The sequence below is a fragment of the Mobula hypostoma genome, chromosome 14 (assembly GCF_963921235.1).
Source record: "Mobula hypostoma chromosome 14, sMobHyp1.1, whole genome shotgun sequence".
NCBI lineage: Eukaryota > Metazoa > Chordata > Chondrichthyes > Myliobatiformes > Myliobatidae > Mobula > Mobula hypostoma.
Window position 1 is genome coordinate 62,972,703 of NC_086110.1, and position 20,269 is coordinate 62,992,971.

The 20,269-nt window shown below is 44.8% G+C and overlaps 1 protein-coding gene and 1 long non-coding RNA gene across 5 annotated transcripts in view; both read left to right on the forward strand.

The window, feature by feature from the left end:
• wwox (WW domain containing oxidoreductase) overlaps positions 1–20,269 on the forward strand; it is a 1,184,285-nt gene that overhangs the window by 832,044 nt on the left and 331,972 nt on the right. The gene's annotated exons all lie outside the window — the stretch shown is intronic.
• Positions 16,833–20,269, forward strand: part of LOC134356331 (uncharacterized) — a 94,713-nt gene continuing 91,276 nt past the window's right edge. Inside the window, exon 1 of the long non-coding RNA XR_010020336.1 lies at positions 16,833–17,005. This is a non-coding gene — a long non-coding RNA (uncharacterized LOC134356331). The remainder of the gene's footprint in view (positions 17,006–20,269) is intronic.

Consider the following 20,269-nt stretch of genomic DNA (forward strand, 5'->3'; position numbering starts at 1 on the left):
TCGTCCTCTGAAGTTAATGCTTTTGTTGGAGTTCATCAATATTCCTGCAATCCATTGCATCCAATGTACAGGGGATTGGCTATACAGCTTAAACAATACCCCGTTGGTCAGCCTTACCCACTTCCATCTCTCACAACGGGGTCGTAGGATTGGACTTTGAGGGGTGAATTTTACATTTGATAGGTTGTAATTCTTTTTTCCAGTAGAATATCTGCTGAGTTTAAGTTCACGTTCAAGTTCAACTTCATTGTCATTCAACTGTATGGGTGCATACTGTCAAACGAAATAATGTTCTCCTGACCAAGGTGCACAACACGGTACATATAACTCACACACAGCACATAAAGTAATATTACCGCAATTAAATTAACAAATAACAAACATATAATAAAATATATTCCAGGAGATTGATATTTAGCACAAATACATTTATGACACAGGTCAAAAAGTGGACAGTATAACATTCCATAAGTGATGAGTCCTGGATGGCATCAGGAAGTTTAGAAGTTCCCCCATCATAGTCCTCCTGCCTGATGGTAGGCTGTCAAAGAGATGGTGGGACGAATGGGAGGGATCATTGATGAAGGCGAACTCAGAATGATGCTGCTTCACAAAATACAGTTCTGTGCAAAAGCCTTAGGCACATATATATAGCTAGGGTATCTAAGACAGTTTCATAGTACTGTATTTGTAAACATGGAGCGGAAAGCAAGTTTGTAAATCTGGTGGGAGCATAGGATGTTGGGAGAGGGTGGCAACCTGTGGAAGGAATATGGAACAGGTGGCAGAGGAGGAGTGCCGGGGTCGGGGAGGGGAGGGCTTGGTGCAGATGCAGACACATCCAGCCCTGAGATGCCAGGCAGGGTCATTTGATTGATCATTATATACAGAAATGTGTCTCTCGTGCTTCCTGCTCTCTCCTCTCTCCCTTCCCCTTTTCCCAACCATGATTCCCTTCTCCCTGCCCCCTTCCCACTCACAGTCCACAATAGAGACCCATATCAGAATCAGGTTTATCATCACTCACATGTAATGAAATTTGTTTTTTTTTGCAGAAACAGGAGCAGTCCAGCGCAATACATAAAATTACTACAGTACCGTGCAGAAGTCTTAGGCACCCTATCTGTGTCTAAGACTTTTACACAGTACTATATAATGGAAAAATTGATTATACAACATTTTCAGAAGCTATGTGTAGACTGTCATTAGAAAAATCCAGCACTTTACCTGGCTAAGCCCTAACTCCTTTTTTAGTTTTCCAGGGACCTGTGCAATGCCATTGTTTCTAAAGGCACAGCAATCCAAGAAATGCCATAGTTTAAAATGACTAGTTTGGGAATAGAATTGCCTTCAAGCCTTCGGAATCTGGGAATGATGTAATAAGAGAGAAAGTGGACAATGACAGGAAGAGAGTCTGATGATTGTAAAGTGAAAGGAAAATTAGAAAAAATGGACAGTTTTTATAAATTTTGCATCCTGTAGATGCATGTGAATTCATAAACAGAAAAGAGTCTGAAGATGCTGCAAACCTTGAGCAATGCTGGGGTAACTCACTAAGTCAGGCAGCATCTGTGTAGGGGAATAAACAGTCAGGAAGAATCCTGCTGAAGATTTCAGACCAAAACATTAACTATTTATTCCTCTCCATGGATGCTGCCTTCCTTGTTGAGTTCCTTCAGCATTTTCTGTGTGTTCCTTGTGATTTCTTTGTGTTAATGTTTGATGAAATTTCTTGCTTCCTTTGTCAACGAGTAAAAAAGTAATGGAAGAATAAGTTTCAAGTTCAAATTTATTGTCATTCATCCGTGCACATGTTTAAAGCTAAACAAAGCAATGTTCCAGGTTGCAAAACAAAGTACATACAACATATCATATACTGCACATAAAATAATATTAACACAGTAATATTAACAGAGAAATTGAGTATTTTATAGATGTACAAGTTGACATAAAGTGCAAATATGACATATAGTTAAATATCTAACAGTGTGAAATTTCAGTAGTATTCATTACTATACAATCATTAGAAATAGAAATTCATTGAAATGTATTATATTCTCAAAGGTATGTCAGAACAGATTCTAGGAAGTTGCTCATTCTAATTAGAGGGTTCAGAATGTGGGCAATTGGTTTGGAATCTTAGTACTGACATTAAGAAATAAATTTCTTGACAAGATTCTGATTTTAGAATATGTGATTTCTGAATTGTTGAAACAGAAATCAGGATTCTGAGAAAACCAAGGTATACTAGAGAAGTGAAATTAATATACTGATTAGCCATGATATTGAGTGGCTAAATAAGCCTCATCCTGCTTCTGTTTCTGAATAAGGAGATCTGTTGCGTGGAACAGGTGAACCCAAACGCAGGACACTGGCACGGAGATGGAGTTGAGATGCAGACTGCAGCTGAATGGCAAACAGCAGGATGAACAGAAAGGCAGGAGGCAGGCAGTACTTACCTTGACGCGGAGCGTTGCTGGAGCTGAACGGCAAACCTCAATACTGAAACAAAACTTAGAATACACAATCCTAAGCAGCCGGGAACGTGAATTACCACAGTGGCGGAAACAACGATCCTGGCGATGAGTGGAAGCAAAGCTTGGGGTATTTGTGCTGCAGGTAGATGAGGGTCAGGTGAGCTGCAATCAGAATGCCCGGGAGAACACGGGGAAAAGGGAATTAGGAGAGTATGAGAAATAAATGGCCGGGACCATGACAGTACCCCCTCCTCAATGGGAGTCTCCAGACGAACCACCAAGCTCACCCGGATTGTCACGGTGGACGTCTCGGATGAGGGAGGGGTCTAAGATGAAAGAGCGGAGGATCCAGGAGTGCTCCTCAGGACCGTATCCCTCCCAATCGATGAGGTACTGGAGACCCCTGCCTCGGCGGCGCACATCCAGTATTTGCTGGATGGTGTAAGCTGGGTGATTGTTGACGACCCAGGCAGGTGGAGGGGATTCAGCAGGAGGATACAAAGGGCTGGCAGACACAGGTTTTAGTTGGGAGACGTGGAACGTGGGATGAATGCTCGTGGATCTGGGTAGCTTGAGTTTGACCGCCGAGGGGTTAACCATATAACCATATAAAAATTACAGCATGGAAACAGGCCACCTTGGCCCTTCTAGTCCATGCCGAACTCTCACTCTCACCTAGTCCCACTGACTTGCACTCAGTCCATAACCCTCCATTCCTTTCCTGTTCATATAGCTATCCAATTTAACTTTAAATGACAACATCGAACCTGCCTTAACCACTTCTGCTGGAAGCTCATTCCACACAGCTACAACTCTCTGAGTAAAGAGTTCCCCCTCATGTTACCCCTAAACTTTTGCCCCCAACTCTCAACTCGTGTCCTCTTGTTTGAAACTCCCCCACTCTCAATGGAAAAAGCCTATCTACGTCAACTCTATATGTCCCCCTCATAATTTTAAATACCTCTATCAAGTCCCCCCTCAACTTTCGATGCTCCAAAGAATAAAGACCCAACCTAAGTTCTTTCTCTGTAACTTAGGAGATGAAACCCAGGTAACATTCTAGTAAATCTTCTCTGAGTATTCTCTCAATTTTGTTGACATCTTTCCTATAATTCGGTGACCAGAACTGTACACAATACTCCAAATTTGGCCTCACCAATGCCTTGTACAATTTCAACATTACATCCCAACTCCTATACTCAAGCAACACACATCAAAGTTGCTGGTGAACGCAGCAGGCCAGGCAGCATCTCTAGGAAGAGGTACAGTCAGCATTTCGGGCCGAGACCCTTTGTCAGGAAGTGTCCTGAAGTGTCCTGACGAAGGGTCTCGGCCTGAAACGCCGACTGTACCTCTTCCTAGAGATGCTGCCTGGCCTGCTGCGTTCACCAGCAACTTTGATGTGTGTTGCTTGAATTTCCAGCATCTGCAGAATTCCTGTTGTTTGCGTCCTATACTCAAAGCTTTGATTTATTAAGGCCAGCATACCAAAAGCTTTCTTCACCAGCCTATCCACATGAGATTCCACCTTCAGGGAACTATGCACCATTATTCCGAGATCCCTCTGTTCTACTACATTCTTCAATGCCCTACCACTTACCATGTATGTCCTATTTTGATTAGTCCTACCAAAATGTAGCATCTCACATTTATCAGCATTAAACTCCATCTGCCATCTTTCAGCCCATGATGATGCTCTCGAATTCGAATGGGCCGATGTAACGAGGGGTGAGTTTCTTGGATTCGGTTTTGAGGGGGATGTCTTTTGAGGAGAGCCAAACCTTCTGACCAGGCTGATAGTAGGGTGCTAGAATCTGGTGGTGATTGGCGATACTCCAGTTGCGGTCAGCGGAGCGGAGCAGGGCCGAGTGGGCATCCTTCCAGACCTTGCGGCACTGGCGGAGATGGGCCTGAACTGAAGGCACGGCGATGTTGTCTTCATGGGCAGGAAGCAGAGGGGGTTGATAGCCTAGGGAGCATTCAAAAGGGGACATACCGGTGGCGGCGCTGGTCAGAGAGTTGTGGGCAAGCAGGTCGGCAGTTTCACGGGCTGTAGGGAGTTTGGGAAGGGCTATGAAGTGCACAGCTTTGGAAAAATGGTCCACAATGGTGAGAATAGCTGTGTTACCATGTGAAGGGGGTAGACCAGTGTGGAAATCGAGAGCTATGTGGGACCAAGGGCGGTCAGGGACAGGTAGAGGACGAAGCAGCCCAGCACGTGGCCGATGGGAGGCTTTCCTGCGGGCACACACAGTACAGGCAGAGACAAAGGAGCGAGTGTCAGCATCTATGGAGGGCCACCAGAAATGTCACTTCAAAAGGGATAGGGTGCGACCGATTCCAGGATGGCAGGTGAACCGGGATGTATGCCCCCACCGAAGAACCTGAGAATGGACAGAGTCGGGTACGAAGAGACAACTGGGGGTGAGGGGGACCATCACCTGGGTCAGGTTGAGTCCGTTGGGCCTCTCTAACTATGGCCTTGATCTCCCAGGTGAGGGCAGCTATGACACAGGATGGTGGAAGGATGGTATCTGGATTGGAAGAGCCCTCCTCGGAGATGTACTGATGAGAGAGAGCATCAGGCTTCACGTTCTTGGAACCAGGACAGTAGGTGAGGGTGAAGTTGAAGCAGCCAAAGAACAGTGCCTAACGGGCCTGGCTGGAGTTAAGGCGTTTAGCTGTCTGGATATATGCCAGGTTCTTATGGTCCGTCCAAACAATGAATGGGTGTTCTGCTCCCTCCAGCCAGTGCCTCCGCTCCTCCAAGGCGAGGTTGACGGCCAGCAACTCACGGTTCCCAATGTTGTAATTATGTTCAGCGGGGGATAGACGGTAAGGGAAGAAGGTGCAGGGATGGAGCATTGAGAGAGGACCGCCCCCACCCCAGTGTCGGAGGCGTCTACTTCCACTATGAACTGGTGAGATGGATCAGGCTGGACCAGGATGGGAGCAGAGGTGAAACACCTCTTAAGCTCTGAGAAGGCTGAATCCAGTGGAAGGGGATCGCAGGAGAGGTGAGCAGAGTAAGGGGGCTGCCACCCGACTATAGTCCTTAATGAAGCGACAGTAGAAATTGGCGAATCCCAGAAATTGCTGGAGTTGTTTAAGCGACGTGGGTTTGGGCCACTCTGCCACCGCCCGGATCTTTTCGGGATCCGTCCTTACCTGCCCGCTGTCAATGATGTATCCCAGGAAACTGACAGAACAGGCATGGAATTACCACTTCTCGGCCTTAACAAATAGTTTGTTCTCCAAGAACCTCTGAAGAACCTGGCGGACATGGAGGGTGTGCTCCTGGAGGTTACAGGAGAAGATTAGGATATCGTCCAGATAAACGAAGACAGATCGATTGATAAAGTCCCTAAGGACGTCGTTGACCAGAGCCTGGAACACCGCAGGAGCGTCTGTCAAGCCGAAGTGCATCACCAAGTATTCAAAATGGCCGAGGGGGGTGTTGAAGGCTGTCTTCAATTCATCTCCTTCCCGTTTCCTGACCAGGTGATATGCATTCTGCAAGTCCAATTTGGTGAATTCCGTGGCTCCGTGAAGTGGTTCGAACACTGAGTTGATTAGGGGTGAGGGATACTTACTTTTTGTGGTAATGTTGTTCAGGCAACGGTCGTCGATGCATGGGCGCTGCGAGCCATCTTTTTTCACCACAAAGAAGAACCCAGCGCCTACAGGGGAAGATGAGCGTCGGATGAGGCCAGCCGCGAGGGAGTCGTTTATGTACGTCTCCATAGCTTCTCTTTCTGGTCGGGACAGGTTATCCAGCCAACTGGTGGGTAGTGAGGCACCGGGGAGAAGGTAAATCGTGCAGTTGTAAGGGCGATGTGGAGGCAGAGAAAGGGCCCGTTGCTTGCTGAACACCTCTCCAAGATTGTGATATTCTACGGGAACGGTGGACAAGTCAGGGGGCTCAGAGGCAGACGAGTTAGCGGTAACCTCCACTGGCTGATTGCTGGCAAGAGGAATCGCTGAACGAGCTCCAGCTGACTGTCTTCCTGGTGGACCAGTCAATGTGGGGGTTATGATGGCTTAGGCACGCATGGCCTAGGACCGAAGGGGCCCGAGGAGAGGAGATTAGTTTGAACCGTATCTGTTCCCGATGGTTTCCGGAGAGAAGGAGAAGCGGGGGTTCCGTGCAGTGCATGACACGGGCCAGGAGTCTGCCGTCTAGCGCAGTGGTGTCCTGGGGGGCACTCAGAGACTCACGAGAAATACCGGCTTGGAGGGCTAGGGTTTCATCCAGGAAGTTTCCCTCTGCGTTGGAGTCCGCTAGCGCTAGCAGAGACACAGATTGAAGATTATGATACAGAGTGGCTTGAAGCTGCAATCGGATTCAGGGAACAAAAGGGAAGATTGTCTGGCTTTCCAGGGTCCCCACTGCTACTGCTGAGCCCCCCCTTTTTGGCCGAAGGGGACAGGTGGCCCGGACTGCAATATAAACACTCGCCTGTTCTCATTCTCTGGAGCCGTTCAGCGGGAGAAAGGTGGGACTGCCCCAGCTGCATGGGTTCCTCTCCCGGAGCGGTTGAGGTGGCAGGGCTGGGAGTTACTCGGGGTGCAGGAGGGGGAGAGAGGCTTCTGGCGGGAAGCGGTAAGGAGAGCCGAGAAGTGGCCAGTTCTCTCTCTATGGCGCTCTCGGAGGCCATTGTCCAACCTGGTGGCCAGGAAGATCAGGGAATCCAGGCTGTCGGACTCGTCTCTCGCCGCCAACTCATCCTTCACCAGGTCGTTGGGTCCCTTCAGAGAAACCCCCTGGAGTGACTCATCGTTCCACCCCGAGTCAGCTGCTAATGTCTGGAACTCCACTAAATATTCAGCAACACTACGGGAGCCCTAGCGAAGAATGAGTAGATGCTTGGTGGCATCTTTACCTCAGACGGGGTGATCAAAGACTTTTCTCATCTCCGCAATGAAACTGGCGAAAGAGGAGCAGATATCCAGTTGGTTGTCCCAAATTGCGGTGGCCCACGCTAATGCATTCCCCCTTAGCAACCTCGTGACATAAGCAACTTTAGACTTATCTGTGGATGGCTGCTGCTCAGACACCAGGGAGCACTGAAGGGGGAAACTCCGCCACTTCCCCAGGTCTCCGGCGTAGTGCTCCGGCTCCAGTATGTGAAGCTCCCTTGGAGGCGTGGGTGTTGGTGAAGCTTTGGGGGGGCTACCACTACAGGCTGTCTGGGCTGGCTTCCAGGTGTGGGTAGACTGATAGGAGTGGAGACTGGAGGAGTGGAGACTCAGTCCACCTGATTACCAATCTGTGTGACGTGCGCAGACAGGGAACAGAGGTTCTCCGTGACCTCCCGGAGGAGTTGGTTGTGCCATCCCAGTAGGGAACCCTGGCTGGCGAGGGCTTGTTGGATGGTGTTTGTGTCCGCTGGGCCCATGTTGGCCAGATCGTTCTGTTGCGTGGAACGGGTGACCCCAAACGCAAGACTCTGGCATGGAGATAGAGTTGGGATGCAGACGAGGCCCATGAGCGTGGCTGGAGCTGAACAGCAAACAGGAGGATGAACGGAAAGGTAGGTGGCAGGCAGTACTTATATTGACACGGAGCGTTGCTGGAGCTGAACGGCAAACCTCAGTACCGAAACAAAACTTAGAATACACAATCAAAGCGTCTGGGAACGTGAATTATCACACTGGCTGAAACAACGATCTGGCAATGAGTGGAAGCAAAGCCAGGGTATTTATGCTGCAGGTAGATGAGGGTCGGGTGTGTGCAATCAGAATGCCCGGGAGAACACGGGGAAAAGGGAATTAGGAGAGTATGAGGAATAAACAGCCAGGATCATGACAAGAACAGTAATCTCTATTTTTCAAAATGATATACTTTCATAAAAACATGCTACTGTACTAAATCAAAAGGAAATTGTCTACAGTGCACTAATTGTGATACAGACCCTGACACATACTATCATGTATTTTCTAATTTTGCAAGAGATGTGTTCTACCACAGGATGTTCTAAAATGACTATAAAAGCTATTAGAATTCAGAGACTTATTCTTTTGCCCTGAACTGTCTGGCCAATACTGTACTGTGGTTGACTGTTTTGGTCCTTTTGAAGTTGTTTCGCAAATTGTAAAATATTATGACAAAAAGAAAAGATCAGATATATCAACATGATTCCTACAACGCGAGATAGTCAGGTGATTTAGAAGTTTTAGTATGGCTTCCAGAAGATCAGATTAAACACGAGTTTGTATAGTACCTTTCAAAACTACAGGACAACCCAAAGCACTTTATAAATACTGAAGTATATTTGAAATATACCGTAGCTACTTTTGCATGCTATTAAACCTAGCAACCAAATTATGCACAGGAAGCTCCCACAGGAAACAATATCCTAATATAAAAGAAATATTGGTATAAGGATAAATACTGGCTAGGAGTCTGGGTACTATGCACATCAGTACTCGTTATATTCTACATATGTGCTCAGAGCATCCTAACATGCTCCATCACTGCCTCATGCAGAAACTGTACTGCGGCACACCGGAGGCCTCTACAATGGGCGGTTAAAACTGCACAACGCATCAAATGCACCAGCCTACCAACAATCTCTCTGACCACCACCCCCCCCCCCCCACCACCCCTGCCAACAGGGAGGTACTGTAACATTAGGACAAGGACTGGCAGAATGGGAAACAGTTTTTTTTTCCTCCCAGAACGTGAGACTATTGAACTCCCTGCCACCACCCAGGTCTCACCGCGTACTATACGATTATATACTGTATGTATACAATTGAATGATAGTAAACTTGAACTTCAACTTGATATACAGAAAGGTACCGGAAGAGGCCAGCAATATCATGAAGGATCGCACCCTCCCTGCTCATGGACTGTGTGTCCCACTCCCATCAGTTCCTTCCCCCAAGCCATCAGGCAGATCAACACCTCCCAACCTGCCCCATCACCACCACTTTATCATTTTCTGTACATTACCTTATGTACAGATACTCCTGTACCTAGTGTAACTTTATGTACAGGTTATGGATTTAAATACTTATACTTCTGTATTGTGTTCTTTATACTTATTGTGTTTTTTTAAAGCTGCATCATATCTGGAGTAACTATCATTTTGATCTCCTTTATACTTGTGTACTGAAGAATGACTATGAGCAATCTTGCATCTTGAATTTCTTCTACTCATTTCAAATGAATGTAATTGGATCCCCTGAGATCCAAGCAGGGCTTTGGGTTAGCTTTTCATCTGAAGGGTAACTTCTTTGCCCAGACAGCATACATTCAATGCTCTCATCTCCGGAGAGGAACATGAACTAAGCACTAAGATGCAACGTCTGAGTACCACAGCTTGGAACCATCAGTCCTTGGAACCATCCAGTTTGCAAACCCACCTTCGGTGATTAAAGGAGCTTGTCAGAGCTGATACCCCAAGCTTTTGCTTGAAGATCTACAATGATACAGATTCAGGTTCTTCCCCTCTACCACTAGATTTCTGAATGGTCCTTGAATACTACCTCATTTTTTTTTACACTATGTATTTAGTAGTAATTTAGTCTTTGCACTGTACTACTACTGCAAAACAACAACTTTCCCGTCATTTAAGTCTGAGATAATAAGTCTGAGTCTGATATATTGATTACAGCTTCGTGCAATTAGGAAAATTACCTAATGGTTCCATTTATCGAAACACTTCAATGCATTTTTATTCTGTGAATATTTTTAACCTAGATTTAAAATACAGGTTTTAATATATTGACCATCAGCAATGCAAATGCTTTCTTTTTGAGGTCATTACGCTCGATAAAACCACCGTGGGTTGAGGGATGATGTTGCCAACAACTAATTAAATGAATGACGATGTAACAATGATTACTGGTGGATGGTGAATTAAGGGCATCCAGGTCTACATGGGGAATCATCAAGGTCTCCACACTGACAAAACTTCCAATAAGTGACTACAAACCAGTTTCCACTATTGATAAATTGAAGTAGGGTATAGTCAATGTATTTCTGATTATCACACAACCCTCACTTTTAATTTGTTTGGCCTTCTGCAATCTACTTGTACCAGCAGTGTGCTTTAGGACTGTGTGTGTGCACAGATAACTTCTGGATGTGTTTCAGGTTCTTCCTGCTAAGCCTTAGAAGACTGGATAAAATTTTAATTTTTTCTTGCTATCTGGTCAGGAATAGTGAGAAACTTTCATCCACCCTGGCAAGGTCACCTGGGCAAAAGTGTCTGATGTTGAAAGACCCAAAACACCCGCCAACCCAGGTTACATCAATGATGATGTGTCCCAGCACATCCTAGGCTGCATCTCAGTATCAAAGTTAGTGGTTAGTACAATGCTTTACACTACCAGCGAACTGGGTTCTAATCCCGCCGCTGCCTGGGTGCCTAAGACTTGTACAGTACTGTATTTGTCAGTGTAGAACAGAGAACACGTTTGTAAATCTGGCAGGAGCAAAGAATGTTGGGAATGACACGGGTGGAGCTCGTCGGAGGGGTGTGGGACAGGTGGCAGAGAAGGAGTGCCGGGGCGAGGGTGGCACGGATGCCCTAAGACACCAGGCAAGGGTCATTTGATTCCAAACAATTGGTTTGTTGCTCATTACAAAATGTCTGGCTGGCATTTCCCACTTCCTCCTCTCTCCCTTCCCCTCTCCCCAACCATGACTCCCTTCTCCCTGCTCCCTTCCCCACTCTAAGTCCACAATAGAGACCCATAACAGAATCAGGTTTATCATCACTCACATATGTCATAATTTGTTTTGAGCCAGCAGTACAGTGCAATGCATAAAATTACTACCGTACTGTGCAAAACTGTTAGACACCCTAGCTATATATATGTGTGTGTCTAAGACTTTTGCACAGTACTGTAGTTAAGTTGCAAACAGGACTGCAGTGTTTCATGAAGGCTGCTTACTGTCATCGTCTCAAGGACAACTTCTGATGCCCATATCTTCTAAGCAGATGCGTAAAAAAATTCTTGACTATACAACCTCTTGAAACTTGAGGTTTTGCTGCTTTGAAACCAGCTGGCAGTTGGTTGCATTTATGTAAATTTTGGTATTAACTTAAGATGGTACCTCATATGATTATCATCCTAAACAGTAATACTTTGGAGAAATATTAATGTCTTGTTTACATGGTGTCACAGGACATCAAGATCCACCTTCCTTTCCTGTCATATTCCATCATGTGCAGCCTTTTGTTACATCCACCTATCACCTCCCAGCCTCTGTCGCTATTTCTATCTTTCCCTCTCTCACCCGACTCCAGCTGCCGATAACCTTCCTCACTTGGATCCACTTATCACTTGCCAGTTCCTGCCCACCGCCCTCCCCACCTCTTTATACTGCCCATCTTCCCTCTATTCTTTCAGTCAAGACGAAGGATATCAACCTAAAACGTTGACTGTCCATTTCTCCTGATATATACTACCTGACCTGCTGAATTCTTTTAGTAGTTTTTTTTTGCTCCACGTGACTGCATTTGCTGCCTCTTGTGTGTCTGTGAAGATTAGTCTCATGGCTTGTTTCCTGTCTTTGACTCATTCAGTGAATTCATTTTAAGTTGTGCATCCTTTCATTGATGTATTCCTTCCTGTGTATAACTTATTTAGAAAATGCATAATAATCACCTATAACTTTATAGATCATTCCCATTAAGATTTCTCTATCACTACTAGTTGTATCATGTGGTATTGACTCATATCTGGCCCTGTTTCAATATTGAGTATGGAGAGACTGTGTCAGTAACTTTTACAACTATAAGGATAGGTTGAGTGAGCTCGGGCTTTTCTCTTTGGAACAAGGGAGAATGAGATGTAATAAGAGACCTGGATGGATGGACAGCCAGCGCCTTTTACCCAGGACAGCAATGACTAATACCAGAGGAGATCCTTTAAAGATGAGTAGAGGAAAGTTTTGGGATGATGGCAGAGGTAGGTTTTATAGCTAGCTATGTATATACACGAAGGCTGTAGACACTTAGGCTAAGACTTTTGCAACAATAATGTACATTGGTTAAAATAGGAATGTGGTTGGGAAACAGAACTAAGAGTACTTTGCTTTGTATTAGCTCAGCAGTATTAACTGTTACTTGGTAACTGGAAAGACATAATATACAGTACTGCACAAGCTCCTTAGGGACAGTGGCAGGACCTGAACTTGCGTCAATGATACTGTAGTAGTGTTACGCCAAGCACTACGTTGCCATGCTGCCTGTGTATTCTGTAGAGTACCCAGAAATGGCTCAGGTTTGATTGACCATGATCCTACTGAATGTTGGAGCAAGCTGAAGTGGGTTTTGATGGGTTTTACCAGCTCCTTAACTTTGATGGGAATCATTTTTATCAGAGGGGGAAAGAAATCTCATCCTTGGGACTAGGGGGAGAAATCCAGGATCAGTAAACCATATCTTTTGAGAGCATGCCCCTGATCTTATTATGCCTTTAAATGATACACATTTCTGTGGTTGACTTGCTTCTTTGAGGTGACAACAATTTAACAGTTAACTATTTTCCATTTCGTACAACACTCAGCGTTTGGCATCCACATCAGCCTGTCTCATACAAATCCGGTTTTCATGACCGTTTCTCAATTGTTTGTTTCACATTGTTTGGTTTGCACTGCTTCCCTGTAAACTCACTTACCTGAGGTGAGGGAAGCCTCAGTACGGTAAATTGATTCAGACTACTTACAGTAATACACTTCTCCTGACCCATTAACGCCTGTCTTGTGGTATTCACTCCAGAGGCTGGTGAGGGGGAGTTGATTTAAGCAAGTATCAGTTCAGCCATATTTAACACTATGTTCCTCCCACGAGTACCAAGCATTGCTGGTTTCACTGCTGATTGTTGGTTAACATGGGCAAAACAGTAATAGAAGTGGTTTGAGGCCTAACTTAAAGAAGAGGAAGAGGAAAACATCATGCTGTCTAATTATTTAATGTTGCTCATTCATGTGCTCGATCCATGCCAAAGTCTTTAAAGCACAAAAACAGCAATTCCTGCATCCAAGAACTTTCGAAAACATTGTATTTTACTTGTTAAGCTCCAAGTGAATACTAGGATTTTTAAACTTTCTAATTCAACCACAGACAAATGATGTTAGTCTCAAACACGACAAAGTCTGCAGAGTTCCAGAGCAGCACACACAAAATGCTGGAGGAACTCAGCAGGTCAGGCAGCATCTATGGAAAAGAATAAACAGCCAGCGCTTTGGTACAAAGCCTTTCTTGAGGACTGAGAAGGAAGGGGGATGATGCCAGAATGAAAAAGTAGGGGGGAGGGGAAAGTGGCTAGCTGGAAGGTGCTAGGTGAAGCCAGGGGGGTAGGAAAGCTGGAGAAGAAGGAATCTGATAGAAGAAGGTGGAAGGAAAAGAAAGGAGGAGGGGACCCAGTCGGAAGTAATAGGCAGGTGAGAAGAAGTAAAAGGTCAGAGGAGGGAATAGAGGAAGGGGGAAGGGGGAGAATTTGTTTACCAGAAGGAGAAATAGATATTCATGCCATCAGGTTGGAGGGTACCCAGACCCTTAAGGTGTTGTTCCTTCACCCTGAGGGTGGCCTCATCTTGGTGATGAGAAAATGCCACGGGTTGACACATTGCAATGGGAATGGGAATTGGAATTAAAATGTTTGGCCACTGGGAAGTCTGGACAAATAGACAACCCCAGCAGATTCGTGGGTGAAGTGCTGCTTCATCTAGAAGGGCTGCTTGGAGCCCTGAATGGAGGTGAGGGAGGAGGTATATGGGCATGAATATCAATTTCTCCTTCTGGTATTGTAGTATTATCAAATTTACGGTTGGAATGACACAGTGAGAGCATGCTAGCTCATGTGGAAGCACGATAGCCCCGAAGGTCATCACAGTGCTATCAGTAAACAATCAAAACCCTTCAGGGTTGCTTGTGAAAAGCCAAGAAATCTGGCTGCATTATCTCTACCCTGAATAAGAAACTCTTTACAGCTAATTTTAACTGAATAGTGAACTAAACGTTATCCAGGAGTCACGCCCAAGACCAGTCTTGAATGTACTGTGCATCTGGTGGAACAGTGAGTGATCTATTTTCCCATGAAGCTATTTAGAGTCTTACATTATTTCATTAGACCTCTCTCATCAGCATTTTGATCTCATTACATCCTTCAGTTTTGTGGGTGGTATGGTAGTGTAGCAGTTCGTGCTTTGCTTTACAGTGCTCAGTGATCGGGGTTCGATTCCCACTGTTGTGTGTAAGGAGTTTGAATGTCCTCCATTGGGTTTTCCCCGGGTGCTGTGGTTTCCTCCCACTCCAAAGACATATGGTTAAGGCTAGTGCGTTGTGGGCATGCTATGTTGGTGCCAGAAGCGTGGTTCAGCACAATCCTTACTGATTTGATTAATTTGACGCAAAATGACACATTTCACTATATGTTTTGATGTATATGTGATAAATAAAGCAGATCTTTAACTTTGCCTTTATCTATTCTGCCCTTTTTCAAAAGAACATTCTGTATTTTTCACAAGTGAAACAACCACATCTGATTTTCCTCATAAATAAATACTATGCTAGCAACTTTAATGCAAAGAGCTATACGGACTCCAAGATAGTTTTGAGAAAGTGCTGCATTTTAAAAGTGCCAAATTGGGGTGAGAGTTCAAACAAATGTCCCCATCAGAGGTTGGTGTAAAGAATCTCAAGGCACTATGTGAAGAACCACAAAGAGCTTTCCTCCAGTATCACAGGCAATATTTCCCCCTCAATTAATATCACAAAAATGATTGCAGTTTGTCCTCTGTTGCCACTATGATGCCAAACACAGGTTGGAGGAGCAACAGGTGAAGGCATGAACCTAGATTTCTTTAACATCAGTAGCCACTCCTTTCTTATCCCCCCCCTTTTTTTTTTTGCTTTTCCCAATTCTGGTGACCCTCTCACCCCTTTCTTTCCTCTCTATTGCTCCCAAGATGTCCATCACCTCCCTCCGGTTCTCCACCTTCTTCCCTTTATTCCATTGTCCACTGTCCTCTCCGATCTGACTGCTTCAGCCCTTTCCCTCTTCCACCTATCAGCTGCCAGTTTCTTACATCACCCCCTCTACCAGCCACCCACCCATGTTACTGGTCACCTGGTCTCACCTATCACCCGCCAGCTTGTATTCCTCACCCACACCCCACCCTCTTATCCTGGCTTCTGTCCCCTTTCTTTCCAGTCCTGATGAAGAGTCTTGGCCTGAAATGTCAACTGTTTATTCTTCTCCATATATGATGCGTGACTGTTGAGTGCCCCCAGCATTTTGTGTGTGTGTTGCTCAAAATTTCCAACATCTGCAGAATCTCATGTGTTTAGGAAATGCATACCAATGTTTGCTGAAGATAATTTTCTAGTAGTGTCAAAATCTCTGCCTCTACCATCCCAAAAGGCAGAGCAAACCTGATTCCAAACACCCTCTAGATGAAAATATTTGGAAATTGCCTTTATGGAAATTAGCTGCTGCCTTTTGTATAACTGTGAAGGCATTTAAAAAAATTCCACTGGTTGAAAAATACTTCGAGATGAGCCAAGGCAGTGAAAGATAATATGCACTCAGTGACCACTTTATTAGGTACAACTGTACAGCTGCTTGTTCATGCAAGTATCTAAGCAGCCTTTCATATGGCAGTAACTCCAGAGCATAAAAGCATACTGACACGGTCAAAAGGTTCAGTTGTTATTCAGACCAAACATCAGAATGGATAAGAAATGTGATCGAAGTGACTGACCATGGAATGATTGTTAGTGCCAGATGGGGGTGGTTTGATTATGTCAGAAGCTACTGACCTCCTGGAATTGGCACACATACCAGTTTCTAGAGTTTACATAGAGAAGCGAAGAAAAATCCAGTGAGCAGCCGTTCTGTGTGCAAAAACTGCTTTGTTAACGAGAGAGGTCAAAGGAGAACGGCCAGACTTGTTCAAGCTGATAGGAAGGCGATAGTAACTATGCATTACAAAGTTGTGTGCAGAAGAGCATTCTGAATGCACAACATGTTAAACCTTGAAGTGGGTAGGCTACAACAGCAGAAGACCACGAACATACACCCAGTGGCTACTTAATTGGGTACAGGAGCTACCTAATAAAGTGGCCAGTGAATGTATGAAATGCAGTTTTTTTTTATCTTGTTATTTAAGTCATACTATAACGGAAAAACGTAGAAAATGCTGAAGGGACTCACCAACTCAGGTAGCATCTATGGAGAGAAATGAACAGTTGCCATTTCAGGCTGAGACCCTTAAATAGATGTTGCTTGACCTGCTGAGTTCTTTCAGTATTTTCTATGAGTTACTCAAGATCTCCTGCATCTGCAGAATCCATAATGATCAATTGCCTGGTTGAATTTTACATAGTTGAAAGACATGTATTAACATAGTACCTCATGGTTTACCTCAGAGCAGTCCAAGCAATAATTTACTTTTAACCTACAGTGCCTACCTTGTGAGAAATAATTGGAGGAGATAGTCTTTTGAGGAGCTATGTGACTGTAGAAGAGCAATTTCATGAACTAGCCCTTCAGTTATGGCTGAGGTAATATTGATATGTGCTATCATTTTTTTGGATTGAAAAAATATTAATATGTTTGCATCCTCTTGCTGTTTGTTCTAAACAGACTAGTTGAAAATTGCCTGAGCTCCCTCTAACTGCTTTCCTCCCCACCTCGACAATTCTCATAACAACACTCAGTACAGGAACTGTTCAGGAGTTTTGCCTTTGTACACCATTCAGCAATGATAGTTCTTAAAAAGCTATTCCAATCTTCTGACGGATTTTTTAAAACTTTATTTTCTTTGAATTAGCATTCGAATGAAATAGAATGGGCAAAGTCCTAATTGCACAGACCCATTTCTGTACTTTTCAAGGTGAATGTTGTTTAATAATTCCCTTTTTAATTCACATCTGTAACCCCCTCAGGAGCCCCCGCACCATCATTATAATTTAAAAATTAGCAAGATTATCAAAATCTTCGTGTCTTGAGGTGTAAGTGAAAAATTGTGCTTCTCACGCTTTGAACTTTCTAATGGGCTTAAAATAAATGGAATTAGAATTAATGAACCAAAATGACCATCAAAATGCTACCTGACACTTGAATTGGCCATAATCGTGATAATGTCATTAGTACTGGAACTAATTGTAATCATGCTGCCAGGCTCAAAATGGAAAACTGAAGGTAGCACGTGGAAGGCTTCTGTCTCGACCAAAATGTGTGAAGGATTACGTGCTTGGATTGCGGCATTGCTCAGCAGATAGGCTGATTTAAAGCTCATAGGTATGTCTTTTCCCATCAAAGTGCAGCTGATTGAGATTCAGGATTGCTGGGCCAATGTGACTCCACTTCCCAGAATGGAGAATGGGTAAATTGGGTGTGGAGAGGATGTTCCCTTTAATGGGGGAATCTCGGACCAGAGGGCACAACCTCAGAATAGAGGGATGTCCCTTTAGAACAGATTTGAGGAAGAATTTCTGTAGGCAGAGGGTGGTGAAGCTGTGGAATTCATTGCCAGAGAAGAGTGTGGAGGCCAAGTCATCGAGTTTATTTAATTATTTGTTTGTTTTTATTGAGATATAGTGTGAAATAGGTCCTTTCAGCCACACCATCCAGCAATCCCCAATTTAATCCTTGCCTAGTTAGAGGATAATTTACAATGACCTAGCAACTGGTACATCTTTGGACTGTGGAAGGAAATCGGAGAACCCGGAGGAAACCTACGCGGTCACAGGGAGAATTTCAGGCAGTGGCAGAAACTGAACCTGTGTCACCTGTACTGTAAAGCAATGTGCTAACCACTACAATGGAAGGTGATAGGTTCTTGATTAGTAAGGGAGTCAAAGGCTATGGGGAGAAGGCAGGAGACTAGGGTTGAAAGCATTAATAAATCAGCCGTGATGAAATGGCAGAGAAGACTCGATGGGCCGAATGGCCTAATTCTGCTCCTATGTGTTATGGTCTTACAAGCACTGGAAGGGGCAAGGCATTCATAATGTATGTGCCAATTTTAGTAGACAGATGGGGACGGGTGACGGAGGTACGTGCTCATGAAAAAGAATCTGGATGTAGAGCCTGAAATGGAAAGTCAAAATACGGATTTTCAGTTTTCAGTGCCAATTGGATCCTCTAATGTTGGAAAAAAAAGCAAATGAGTTTTATTTATTGACAGGATGAAATAGCCCTGGACGATTGCTTCATTCAGATTAAGCTTAAATATAACAAAAAGGAGTGAGTAATTTCAGTTAGTAATTTGAGTGAGTTGGGGCTCTTCTCTTTGGAATGGAGGAGGAGAGATGACTTGATAGAGGTGCATAAGATGATAAGATAGAATGGATAGTGAGCATGTTTTCTCCAGTGCGGCAAACACAAGGGGTAAACACAAGAGATTCTGCAGATGCTGGAAACCTAGAGTAACACTAACAAAATGCTGGAGGAGCTCAGCAGGTCAGGAAGCATCTATGGAGGGGAATAAACAGTCGACATTTTGGGCTGAGACTTTTCATCAGGTCTGGAAAGGAAGGGTGAAGAGGCCAGAAAAAGAATGTGGTGGGAAGGGAAGGAGTACAAACTGGAAGGAAAAAGGTGAAACCAGGTGAGGGGGAAGGTTGGTGGGTGGTGGAGGTGATTGGAGGAATATATGGGAAGATGTTTGAGGTTGTTTTTTCACACAGAGAACGTAAGTGCTTGGAACGTACTGCCAGAAGTGGTGGTTGAGGTGGATCCATTAGAGAGATTTAAGAGACTTTTAGATGGGCACATGGATGAAAGATAAATGAAGGGCTTTGTGGGAGGGAAGCCATTAGATTGATCTTGGAGTAGGTTAAAAGATCGGCACAACATCCTGGGCCAAAGGCCCTATACTCCTTTATGCCCAGCACCTGATCCCTTCCTAGCATGTCGCACCAGTCTGCCAGTCTTGTCTGGTGTGTAGTGTCGGGATTGGTCTCCTTTCGGATTAACCAGGTCACGATATGAACATTCCTGACTCGACCCTTGTTTTTTACGAGGCTGAGTGGCTAGCTTGACGCTGAACCCGGCAAGGATGGAAAGCGTGCTCGGGCGGGGGGGGGGGGGGGGTGGTGGGGGTGACCCGACTTGGATTCAAACCCGGGAGCCTTCGCTCTGAAGTCTGGCGCTGATGTCACTGCGCCACCGGCCGGCCAACCCACTTCTCATTTCTTCAGCTCTTCACAAGTGGCTTGAATGGGGAAGAACCTCCTGTCCCACCATGCCAACCCATAACATCTGACAACGTAAAGAGAGATGGGTTGGAGTTCTGCTGGAATATTGTCCTTGCCCAAGCTGCTCCCGTCATCTCTGACGTAGCCTATAGGGCTCAAAGTTCGTGGAGGCGGCTGCCGCTTTAAATAATTTTGGATTTTTTCCAGAAATGGCATAAAAATAACTTGTGAAACTTTGCTCCTTTGTCAAGTGAAATACTTTTCCCTTCCCACCTCTCAGATAGTGGTTGATTTATAAGGAAAGACTGCAAAGGAAGGGAATTTTTTTTTCGGTCATTGGTTCAGTTCAGTTTAACTATGCAAGGACTGACTGCAGAAGCTTCTCCCTTTTATTGCATCAGCACTGTTCTGTACTTTTATCCAAATGGATATATTGTCTTGGGATTAGAAAAAGAATCTGCAGTAAAATTCCTAGTTGTGTGCACTTAAGATTTCTTTATTTCTGTCCTTCGTGTTCCCTATGCATTTAAAATGAGAAGGGGTAAGTTCAAAGGAGATATGAGGGGGAAGTTTTTTTTACACAAAGAGTGGTGTGTGCCTGGAATGTGCCAGAAGGGGCAGATA